At 35.0% G+C, this 13,210-nt stretch overlaps 1 protein-coding gene and 1 pseudogene across 16 annotated transcripts in view; one reads left to right on the forward strand and one right to left on the reverse strand.

Annotated features, from left to right (window-relative positions):
• NRXN1 (neurexin 1) overlaps nt 1–13,210 on the forward strand; it is a 1,047,547-nt gene that overhangs the window by 558,394 nt on the left and 475,943 nt on the right. The gene's annotated exons all lie outside the window — the stretch shown is intronic.
• Nucleotides 387–505, reverse strand: LOC111742322 (annotated as a pseudogene).

Here is a 13,210-nt window from a genome sequence, read left to right on the forward strand (position 1 = left end):
CTTTTACTTTTTACATGAATTTTATTTCTCCAGAAATGATGCACTGAAAGCTCTTGTGTACAAAGTGAAGATTAGTCATGGTGAAGTCTCAGAATCCTGCATAATACTAAATATGCTTAAACAATAATTTAATGTCCATTTATTAAGAAGTGATGTAAAAAGAATAAACTGTTACATAATTCTCCAACTTTATGGAATTAGATTATCATAGGTATTTTTTTAAAGAAAGAGTAGAAGATTTAAAATAATTAGACTTTGGAAAATCGATACTTTCTTCATATACATTGTTTGTTATGGATATACCTAGCTAGTGCATAAGAACTACAACATATTTTTATGTAAATAACACCAACATATTTTGTTTTATTTATTTTATTATTTTTTTATACCTACAGCACCTGGTCTTCCTAGGTGGTCTCCCATCCAAGTACTAACCAGGCCCAACCCTACTTAGCTTCCAAGATCAGACGAGATTGGGCACGTTCAGAGTGGCATGGTCATAGACAACACCAACATATTTTAATGATACTTGTATAATTAACAGGTACTATACACATGTGGTTACGTAGATATCAGCTTTTCAGTCTTCAAAAAGTATTATTTTCAGTTTACACATAAGGATATTGAGGCATGGATTGTTTAAGTAACTTCTTTGAGCTAAAATGGCTAGTAATTGGCACAGAAAGCCTTTGAATGTAAGTCTGTATAACTTCAAGCCCATATTCTTATTTGTACCCACAATTCTTTCCATAGAGGAATAGATTCAATGTCGGTGCTGTTAAAATTTCCCAGATGCAAAATTCCCTAGAGAAGTTAGTAATGACTGGCATTTAACACTGTGTATTTTTTTTTCATCCTTATCTGACTCTTGATTCTTATATTTAATTTTAAGCATTATGTTGCATGAAACATGCTCTACTTCTCAGCTGCTCAGTTGCCACTTTACAGGTGAGTTAAAAATTCATAGCTGTCTAAGGCATACTGCCATTAGCTTGCAGTGCTGTTATAAAAAAGTACTGATTATGAAAAAGAGATGAGAATTTTCTGTGATTCTTCTATGACAGCCTGAGTTTCTCAAAAATAATAATTTAATATTTCATAATGAAATCAGGCAAAATATTTCTCAAGTTTCTTTTGCTTGAATCAGATTCAATGTGTATTATTGGAAATAATCAGCTAAGATTCAGAATTGTGCCAACCAATGAATGTGTACAAAATGTTTTATTAGATTGATTTCATCTCAGTTTGTTCCATATATAAATGTTGAAGCAGAAAGAGAAAAAAATGAAGTCAGAGGATAGCAGTGTGGTCTTTGAATGTTTTTGAAGATACATAAGGGAAACGAGAGAATGCATGAAGCTAGATAAAGAGAAGTCACTGCGAGATTAATAGCAAAGACCAAGGTCCCCTTGTATTTGTGGGGAAGGCAAAGAAAGCTCAGGAGAAATGCGGAGTCCAGAAAAAAGGTCATGATAAAAATAATGTTGTGCTTGTATTAAGGAATAATTCTATTCATAAAGAAAAAGTTATTATTTTGAAGAAAATGCTTCTTCCCCAGTGATCTTTCTCCCTTCCCTGAACAAAGGATTCTGTGCCTTTAATGAGATTTACCGTAGCAATTAAAAAGTGTAGGATTCTTTTATGGGGAGGAATTACGGTCTCCTCTGCAACTCAGTGCTGTTATACATTGTTACTTCTTTGGTACCATTCTACAGCAGCATAAAGTACAAGGGTGATCTGTTAGCTCTGGGTATTATGGAGTGTATGATTTTAATGACCCTAATGATGTAAATTCTCAGATCTCTCAGAAAATGGCCTGTAGGGCCTGAGGCTTAATCTCCCCAGGATTTGTTGAGCTAGGAAGGTACAAAAGCGTTTCTTAACTTGAAATGATTTCAGAATGAAACAAGTTTCATAAAAGGATGAGCTGATATAGAAGGATGTTAAAAAAAAAAATGGGTCGTGAACAAGGAGGAGGCTGTGTTAGACAGAGACAGTGGAAACTGTGTTTGCGTAGGTGTGAATGCTTCTTATAAATATAAAACACATGACCCTTTAGGGAGAAAAACAGATGGAATATGTAATGGGAAAGAAAGAATACATTTTGCTTGGTTTCTTCACTCAAATGGTACAGTGTATATTTTGATGTTTGGCATCTCCTGTTGGGAAGCTTTCAAGGCCTCATCCAGTTCCGGCAGTTGGGTAAAAGCAGGCTGTGAATGTGTTTGCAAGGCTTCTCCAAGTCATGGCATGATGCATAAGTATCCTAGCCAGGTTTCCATGTCAAATCCTCAATGGTCACTCAAATACCCAACTTGAAAAAATGAGGATCTAGATTCCTGTCATCATTGTACCCTCAGAATAAGACAGTATTGCTGAAACTGTGGGGTCTATCTTCCATGACATCAGTTATAAATTAACTCTCCTAGGTCCTATTCAGGGCAAATGCTCCATTTTACTAAATTAAAAAACAGAAAAGTGTTAGAGAAATATCATTTCCTCTCAGCCACAAGAGATAGCACAGAAGTAATTAAACTGGATTTTAGTATGTCAGGCATATTCCTTTTATTGACAGTGACAACAGTTCTGTAAATCAAGACCTAAAAGCATTTTCAGTGTTGTTGAAGTGCAAAAGATAAAAAACTAAGGTTCTTAAAATTAAAGCTCCTGAAACTAAAATTGATCTATGGAGTGTAATATGAGAGGCTGCTGCCTGAGTCGTGAATGCAACCTCTCCTGGAATCCAGTTCCTACAAGCTGTATGATGATGATGGTGATCGTAATTTTTTTTAACTGAGTCCTTGAAAGTTATAGTGGTATAAAACCAAATGAAGTAGCTCTTCGATGCTAGCTAGCATTTATGGTTTTAAGGTCACCTGGAAAATCCTCTCCCCCTAACCCCAGTATTTCCTTTTCTAATGTTGTCGATAGGTTCTGTTGACAATTATTTCCCTGGCATTCCTACATTCTTTCATTCCACATTTAAGATTCTCCACAGTCTTGCTCAACACAACTCTACAACATGCTTTATTTCTCATATGCTCAGGCATCAATTCTTTAATACAGACGTGTACAGGGAAAGAGACGTTGGTGTGGTCACCAAATGCTCTCTATGCCTTCATCTCTGATGAGCTACCCCTCATCCAGATTGTCTTCCTCCTCCCTGACTTCCATTCTGCCTAAAAAACGTCAGTCCATGGAAAAGACCCAACTCAAATCGAGTTCATCCAGTGCAGAACAATCCTCAGTTAGTGGGTAATTTCTTCAGTTTGAGTATCCCAACATTTACTGTCTAACAGTTGTCTTCTTATGTATGTATGCCTATTTCCTGACTATATTTTACATCTCATTCTTCTATTTTTGGTATTTCTTAGTGTCTAGCACATATTAAAAGCTCAGTAATATTTTAAGATTGATATCTTGTCTTGAAACCTCCATTAGTTACCCTTTTCTAAGACTTTTTTTTTTTTTTAGAGCAGTTTTTGGTTCATAGCAAATTAGAAAGAAGGTACAAAGATTTCCCATACGTTCCCTGTCCCCACACATGCATTGCCTCTTCTGTTAACATCTTTCACTGAAGTGGTACATTTGTTACAACTGATGATCCCACATTGACACGTCATAATCACCCCATCCATAATTTACAAGTTAACTGATGTGCGCCCATTCCCACAGTTCATTTAAGAAAATATACACACATATAACATCTGGCAGGGGTAATGTGTTATGTTTAATCAAATTCCTGTAAATGCATGTTTCATTATCTTTATTCCTAATAGTAAAGACCCATGTGGAATTAGTCTTATTTAGCTAGAAAGGAAGTGCTTTGAGTAAAGATGTGTGTATCTGGGGGAATGTGGGTGAGTATGTGTGCATACACATGTGCATGCACACATAACTATGGATGATGGATTTAGAAACATCACTTTCTATTTTCTTTATATTCTGCTGAAGTCCTGCTTTGTATATCATCACATTAAATTTAACAAATTTAATGTGATAATATACAAACTTTAGTTGTTTCAATGTAACTGTTTTTGTTCAATATACTTTTTTTCATTAATTATCTGATATCTACTGGAATAATCACATTATAAGTTGTTACTCTACTTATTTGATCTTTTTTAGCTGAGCTTTAAGATTTTACAATGTTGGGGTATTTTTCTAGCAAAAACATAAGCTTTGTGGGGAGAAAAATTATATTATTTCTCTTATAATAGCATATCACTTGTGAGTCCTGGTTTAGTCCACCAATATCTTTGAAGAATTCTCTAAATGTTGCCTTTGCAACAGCTCCAGAAAAGTCAAATACCTATTTGATATATTGATAGAAATAGTTAATATTTTTTATGTTTTTCTTTTCCATTATAAATATAATGAAGGTAGTACAGTTGTATATACAAATGCTATATGCAAGAGGCTCACTTGGTCTAATGGCCCTGGTTCAGTATTTTAGGAGAATTTGCATAATATCAGCTTAAGATGGTGAATATTTTCTACCTCCCAATCTAAACCACAATCACTCTGCCAAGTGCATAGTGCATAGTGACAGCATCAGAAATAGAACTTGATTGGTTGTTGGAGGGGTTGAGAAATATTTAAAAATTTTGCCTACCTAAGTCAAAAAGGAGGTAGTAAAATGAAGGGACTGGACTAAATCAGTGGTTCCCAAAACATGGTTCTTGAACCAACAATGTCAGCATAACTTGTTAATTTGAGAGAAATGCATATTCTCGTATTCTAGACCTTTTGAATTAGAAAAAGTTTGAAAACTATTAGATTTAATAATCTCTAAATTTATCTTCTTAGTTCTGTTTTCTAGATAAAAAACTTTATTTAATGGAATAAAGGAAGTTCTATTTTAAAAACTTAGTAAAACATCATGACTAGATTTAAGAGACAGTTTTGATACAATCTTGGATGTTTCTTACATGGTGATTTGAAAGAAATAACACAAATTTTCATTTTGATTATCAGCCTCCTCTGTTGGCTGGCAATCTTAAGAATGTTTGAAAAGTTCCCATTCACACTATTCATGCTGTGAAAAATCTAGTTCAAAGCAATTTTTTCCCTGCAATGTGAGGAGAATGAGTAAATCAAGTGCACATCCCTCAATTCTTATCCTTTGGAGTTCTTTGGCATAATTTTCTGATAATTGATATATATTAGGAAATAAAGTATTATTCGAATCTGCAAATAAATTTTAACCTAGAAAAAAATGGAGTCAATCGAACCACGTCAAAAATTCCATTTATATGAGATCGTCTATTCACCTGGCATCCTTTTTTATTGCTGAAAATGTTCCAAATCTTTACCTACCCTTACCACTTGCTAAACAAATGTGATCCCAATTCTCTAGATACAGTTTCCCTTCTCATTAACAAATATCCCTTATCTAGTAAGATCTTCATGTTTCTTTATCTTTACTTACATAGAATTGTTCATATGTGACAATCCTCCAGCCAGGATCCCTGATTGTGACCTTAAGCAAGTCACTTAAATTTTTTTGGGCCTCAGTTTTCTCATTAGAAAATGAAAGATTTGGTTTGCTTTGTGTTTAAAGTCCCTAGAGTTCCAAGGGTCTGTGATTCATTGTCACTATTCTTTTTTCTCAACCCTCAGGCCTATTTTCAGTCATGTATAAGGCTCCTGTAAGATGCAGCCAACAGCCCAATCACACCACACTAATCCTAAAGTATATTTTAGCCAAAGACCTTTCCTGCCAAGTCCTATAAAAATGAAGAACTTGGAAAAAGAAATCTGATTAATAGGATGTCTTCCTGTTTTGAGAAAGAAAACTGAATTAATACTGAAACACAAGGCAAAAACTTTAGCTATTTGTTTCTTTCATGTGTATATGGCTACCTATTTATAGCTCCTTTCAGATATCTATTTAGATTAAATTTGTTTTAAGTTGAAAATTTTACTGGTGCAGGGCTTGTGCCTCTGTACTTACTTAGCTAAATGTAATTCTTATTGGTACTTAAATTCTTTTTGGTGACTTTAAAAAAACCAGTAATTGTCAATATCAAGAATACAACTAGTAATTGAACATCTACTATGTTCCGGGTTTTTTATATTAAAATCATTTCTTCTTATGCCATCCTTGCATAAGAAGAATTACATCTTTTTAACAAAAGATGTATGTAAGGTGAAGAAGTATTCTATGTTGATGTTAATAAGAATTTAGACTTGTCTCAGTTAAAATTTCATGGTCTGCAGATTTCATTATGCTGTCTTAGTATTGAATAAAGTAGTCAAATTGAGAGGATTCATGTATATTCTCTAATTCCACTTCAAATGTTTTAGGCCATACACAAGATGAATTCATATATGCAGATTTCCTAAAAATAAGAAATCATAACAATAAGGAAGAACTGATACAAAGCAAATTTATTCCTATTTTTCCTTCTAAAAAATCACTCATCGGCAGGCCTACATCCTATACTGAAACATACGAATACATGAGACCAACGCATCTGATAACTTTATAAAGGCTGCAGCTTCAAAAAAGAAAACCTTTGAATACCTTCAGTGAATGTGCAGACTTTAAAAAAATGATTCTTTTTTTGAAGTAGAATATAAAACAGTTTGAATAACCAGGAAAATACAACTTTTCTCTATTTAAGATAGTGCAAATTTGAGATGTTGAAGAACTTTCATGCAATGATAAACATGATTTTTTTTCAGCAGCATGTTTCTGGTCTATAGTTCTGGTGTGTTAGGTAGGAAAGGATCATCCTTGGCAGTGAGGCTAACCTGTTGTGAAGTTGCCTTTCCCACCTGTAATTTCTACACTTCTAAACAAATATATTTCTTTTGCTGGAGACAACTATGATTTAATTTTAGAGTATTCAGTCTCTCTGGCTAATACTTGTTTAGCGTAGGATATCTCTCTGGCTAATACTTGTTTAGCGTAGGATATCTTAATATGTCTACTTCTGGCCTGAACCACTGGTGAGAAATGAGAAACAGTACGAGATTGTCATTCCACCCTTCAAGGATCACTTGTGACAAAACAGAAAGGACTTGTGATTAAAACTCTCCTGTGGGTTAGGAACAGATTGACACGGTGATTTATCCGAATCTGAGACTACTATTAATTGTGCATTTACTATGTACAAAACCCTGTGAGAAATACAGAAAGTGAAGTGATAGGTCCTTGCCCCAAAGGAGGTTTCATTTTAGTTGGGGAAATAATTCCCAAGACCCAGGCATCAAGGTGTTTTGTTCATTTTCTTCCTTGACCCATCACATGTGCTTATAACAATGCCCAGTTCTTAGTAGATATGTGCTCAAAAATATTTGTGGAATGAGTCAAATATATTAATAAGATAACTAGCAATTTAAATGCTAAATATGTGGTGCAAACATTTGCTGTATAGGAATTCAGAAGAACGAGCAAGCACAGTAGAGTGTGCTGGCTAAATAGGAGTGATAGTAAGTTGAACCTCAACTGGGTAGAGAGTAGCAGGGAGGGCATTCCACACAATGGAGCAAATGTGAATCTATAGATCCAAACACATCTGTTGAGGACTTTCTATAACAAAGGTGCTCTTCTAGGCTCTGTGTATACAGAAATAAATAAGAGGAGGCTGCGGGTGCCATGGAAAGGTAACAGACTTTGGAGGTAAATAGATCCAGAATTGCATTCTGACTGCCATATGGCACCTGCATGGCCATAGCCAAGTCAGTTAATGTATCTGAGACTCAGTTTCTTCATCTATAAAATGGGAACATGATTACAGATCTTGAAGGATTGTTTTGAGAATGAAAGGTAATATACGGTCATATACTTAACATACCCCCAAACTGGTAGGCATTCTGTAACTGATATCTGTTGCAATGTTGCCATTTCCTTTGCTTTCAAGGAGCTTATAGACAAGAGAAAAATGACTGGTATCTGGACAGATCATTACCATTTAAGAAGTGCTTTAATACTTTGCTTATCAAAGTATGTTCTGAGAACCAGCAGCACCTTCAAGCTCAACAGAGATGCAGACTCACAGACCTTCCCTCCCCCTACACACCTACTGAATCAGAATCTGCATTTAACAAGATCCCAGGTGGTACTTGTACATGTTGAAGTGTGAGAAGCACTGCTCTAATAGAAACATGTGACAAGGGCAGAGCAAGGAGTGAATAAGGCGACTAAAGGAACTGAGGGAAGACTTCTCTTAAAAAGTGAAATTTAGAGTAATTCAGAGTGAAGTATTACATATGTGTGTCTGGATTAACTTGTTTAGTAAATCAGAATTCCTGATTTGAAAAATTTGGCATAAGATTTACCTTGACATCACTGTTTTCACATCACATTGACTTTTGGTAATCTCCAGTGGTTCAGCAGGCTAAATGCATGCCAAGGCAACAGTTTTATGAAAGTGAAGCCAATTCTTGCTTCCTGCTGTAATGCATTAGAAAGAATAAGCTCCACAATCTAAAATCTAGGATTTACTGTGTCCAAAAGAGGTCTGAATTCACCAGCCTTTTCCTAAGCAACTTGGAAGGCAGACATTTCTTTGGAGAGTCTAGTTTAACCAGAAAGGTCTTGGCAGACACTGCTTCTTTCTGGGCCAGTAAATGGGATAATATGAGCCAGTCATTTGGTGCTCAGGAAAAATAAATATCCAGCTTTCCCTAGGCTGTCCCTGTAGGTCCTTCTGGTTTAACATTCATTTTCTTTTTAATGTTAGAATTGCTTCTATTTTATGTAGACGCACGTGGTTCTGTTCATTGAGTTGGCAGGTGGCTCCAATCCTGTAATTATGATCGTGATTGTCGGCGGCCAAAGCACAAAAGGAAACTGTAGTAATCCACTCCAGTGCTCTTTAGTGAATTGTTGCATATGCTTTTTGGTATATCACTGCACATAAATCTCACAGTAGCAATAAAACTATTAGGGTAGTAAAAGATATGCATTTTAATTTTCATAAAAAGTGTCATAAAATTCAATTAACTACACTTTCCTGAATAGCAGTTCACTCTGGGAAGCCCAGGGTTTCCTAATCCAAAATTACATGTTCCTTTCATTTTTCTGAGTGACCTCCATTAATGCTTTAATCATTACACCTACTCGTCATCTTGTAACATTGTCATCCCCAGGGTCCCTTTGTCTCCTTACCGTTCTATAAATTTTTTTCTGCCTTTCTACAGCTTGTAGAGGCACTTCCAATACAATCCAATACAATAGTTTTTTTTTTTTCTTTTCTATTTCCTTAATTGGAAGGAGAAAGGGAGATGAATAACACAAGTAATCCACACAAATTTAGGCATTATACTTACCCAGGAATGGAGGAGAATGTTCTTTAGTTTTATATCCACAAGTAATGAGGAAAAAACAGAGGTTTTATTTTTTAAACTGGAAGAGAATCTGACTAACCTCTGCTTTGCTAATCTATAAAAGCGAACATTTCTCCTATATTTTTAGATTGTTCACCTTCTCCTCAAAAGTAGTTTAATAGCACAGACTAGAGAAAGGTCTCCTGGTATTCAGATTTTATTACTTTCACTGACTAAAGTGCAGTACATTTCCTAGCATAATTACACCCCAGTTGTCACAATAAATGAACACAGTATATTTTATGATACTCTTTACTTGCTTATTATCATGTTTGTTCACACATCTCTCAGACTTAATAACCCATGAGGGGCTTCTACCATCATTGGTGAATGGAAATTAGTGAAGTTCTCTATTTCATTTGTGGCAAGATTTTTATTTCAATTGTAAAAAGCCATAAGCAGGATAGATAGTAGATTTACAGAATTTAAAAAAATATATCTACAGCTATGTAATGTTCCCTGCTCACTATGTGACTTTTCTAAATCTCACTACTTATCTCTTAGCACCTACAAAGGTGAATATTAGTACATGTTTAATGGAGACCAGCTGACGGTCCTGATTATTTTTAAAAACAAAAACAAAGAAAATCCTGGATGTAAACAGCTCTCTTTTGAGATGTCCCATCGACTCTATGAGTGAAGAATAATTTAAATTAGACCTTGAAATTCAACTAAGATTTTATTATATCAATTTAAAAGAATTAGAAAGTTAAGGATGTCAGTGTCAGAAGTTCCCGGAACTATCTTCTGGGGAACAATAGGGAGGCGTGATGGCAAAGAATAAGGACTTTCCCTCCTCCTGGGTGGCCTTCTCTTAAGAAAACCTTATCTTGCCAATTTCAAAAGAGAACGATTGCCACAGGTGTCCTCACCCTATTATAAAGCCCACTTTTCCCACCATGCCCTTCTCTTATTTGCTTTGAAACTTCTTACATATGCCACTGCTTGAAGTTGACAGTTACACATCTACATTGAAGGGATTCTCCCCCTGTAGAGAGTACAGGGGCAGTTAAGTTCCCATGTATATAATATTAAGCAAACAGAAGTCATGACTCTTCCTCTCACAAAGCTTAAAGTCTAATTGGAGCTTCAGACACTGATCAAATAATCCCCTAAACTATAAAATTTTAACTTGATTAAGTGATGAAAAGGAGAGTGGTTCTCAAATTGAAGGGATAACACAAAGGGGTCTCAGATAGCTCAGGGTTCAGAATTTTGTGGTTGGACATGGTCTCTTTATAAACTGTTTTTCTTTGACTGTAGTCATTCATTCTTTTTGTGTTCCAAGAATTAAATGGACAGAAGCTATTAGTACATTTGTTAGGAATATTATTCACTGACTTTCTACAGTTGAAAAATTTTATTTCTTTGCAACTGTTTTTCTTGTAACTATTGACTGCGTTTGAACAAAAAAAATATGGAATCTATTTTCCTTGAAAATACTGTTTACCTCCCCCAATGTAGTAGATTGTTTTGGTTATTTGAAGTATTGCAGACCACTAAAAGGATTTTTCTGGAGCAGCACATGAATAAACCCTTTTAAAGAAAATGAAAGGAAGAAAACGTGGTGGTATAAATAGTGGTTGGCATCTCAAAGGAACGGTGCCTCTATAGTGGCCGCAGAAACAAGTTATGGGTACAATGCTTCCTGCATGCCAGCTATTTCGAAAGTAAATTTAAAACACTGAGACTAGGCTTAGGCAAGTGAGGCACCCAGATACAAAATTTAAGCGGGCATTGAAAACTCAAAAATTAGTACATTCTTTACTAAATGTAAAAAATTTAAGATGAAGAAAATATAAAACTTTAAATCAAGCCAGCGTCAATACCACTGAGTTTTCCTTTTGTCTTAGATTCTAGTATAGCTCAGCACACCATTGTTATTGATCCTATCTTTATTTAAAATTTTGACCTTTTGTTCATCATGAACAGACTTTGATGTTTAAATATTGGTTTTGATTTTAAAATACTTTCTTAAAGTATTTATCTTGCTCGCTGGGTTTTTGATGCCCCTTAAATATTGCTCCTGAGGCAAGTGTTTTCACTGTAGTCCCAGCAGATATCTACTTTTTTTAAAAAAAGATAATGGGCAGGCACATAATTAGAACAGAGACAGAGCTGCAATTTGAACTTGATTCTGTTTCATTATTAATCCATAAGTCCCATGACTTCATCTTCAGGGCTATAAATCAGAAGAAAAATAACTTGAGTATATAACACCATTATGGGTACTATAGATGCTATAATTTGCTGAGGAGACCCAGTTTCCAACAGGCTAATCACAACCCGAGAGTTAATTGCATTGCTTTGCATTTCAGAAAATTAAAGTTGGGCAGCTCTGTCACACACTGTGTTCTATGAGATTTTATTACTTTTATGTATATTTATTTTTGTGTGTGACGGAAAATGGATACCCCACAGCTAAAATTAAATGTCTTTTATTACACACTAAGTTGGCTAAGACCAAAGATTTTTGTCAGAGAAGAAAGAAAAGATTCATCATACATCTTTGATTTTGTTGTCATTGGATGAAAATTTATGTGGCGTACTTAAAATCACAAAAGCAATGGAGGAGGAGATAGAAAAATCCTTCATAAACATGTTTTGGATAGCAGTGTGATTTTCTTCTCAAAAGGAGTCTATCCAGAACATCAAAATTTCAAATTTACTTTTGTGTTTAATTCTACATTTTATGCGCTAGGTACATTTTTGTAATTTAACATTCAGGTAATAAAATTATTTTTAAATTTCTAGATGACAGACTATTAAGAAATTGAAAACATCCTGAAGATAACTGAGGACAGATTTTGTAAAGGATGTATTGAAAGCCTAGAGTATTTTACATGTTTATGAACACAAAATATGTATATATGTAATTATTTTTACTGGGACATAGTGCAATTTCGAAAACTCTCTTGACTCTAAGTTCTACAATAAAACAGTGACATCAATCACTTATTCTAAATGGTCTGTATCAGTCTCCTTCTATAAAAGAAAAAGCTGAGGTTCAGAGATTTTCAAATGCTTAGCCCAAGATCAAATATTGATTTAGAGGCACATGTCAGACTAGGGCTCCTGGAATCCTAATTCTCAAGCCAGTTCCCTTTTCACTCTGTAATATGACATCATTTAGTTACCAAAGAAGGCTTCACCACTAGGCCTAACAGACAAATGTAAAACATTGGCTGTGAATTGTCCTCATACAAATTTGCAAATGACCTATCTAGTCCTTGCCCCATACTTCCTGTCTGACTGACGGCCATAGCTGAAGACAAAGTAAGAAGCCAATATTAGAACAGTACAAGAAAACTCTCATATTTCCACCATCTCCACTTTCTTCTCATCTTGTTATATTTGGGGTTGTTTTTGCAGTCTTATCAAGCTTATCATGTAAGGACTCAGTCTTTCAATTATTCCCCCTCTCTCCCCATGAATTGTTAACATTATTTATTGGACTATATTAATCTTAAAAACAGATAAAGCTCTTTCTCTTATCATCCATCATATGCCTCCTTTTTTGGCTCTTTTTCATAGCCAAGCTCTGTGAATGTTTTTAATGATAAATACAGCCTAATATTCACTATTCAACCCACTCCATTCTGGCTTCCCCAGCAGAACTCAGCCAAAACTGCTCTTTCTAAGAGCACCATTAACCTTCACATTGTCAAATCTGGTTTTTCAGTTATCATCTCACTCAGTCTCTCAGTTGGCTTTGATGTTTAATGACTCCCTTGTTCTAGAAGCATTGTCCACCCATGACACTACACATACCTAGTTGCCCTCTTCCATCTGTGACTTTTATTTAGGTATCTTCCAGCTCTGCTGCTCTACCTACCTCCTAAATGTTGAAGCTACTCAGTTCTCGATTTCA

Source organism: Pteropus vampyrus, unplaced genomic scaffold, assembly GCF_000151845.1.
Source record: "Pteropus vampyrus isolate Shadow unplaced genomic scaffold, Pvam_2.0 Scaffold91, whole genome shotgun sequence".
Classification (NCBI taxonomy): domain Eukaryota; kingdom Metazoa; phylum Chordata; class Mammalia; order Chiroptera; family Pteropodidae; genus Pteropus; species Pteropus vampyrus.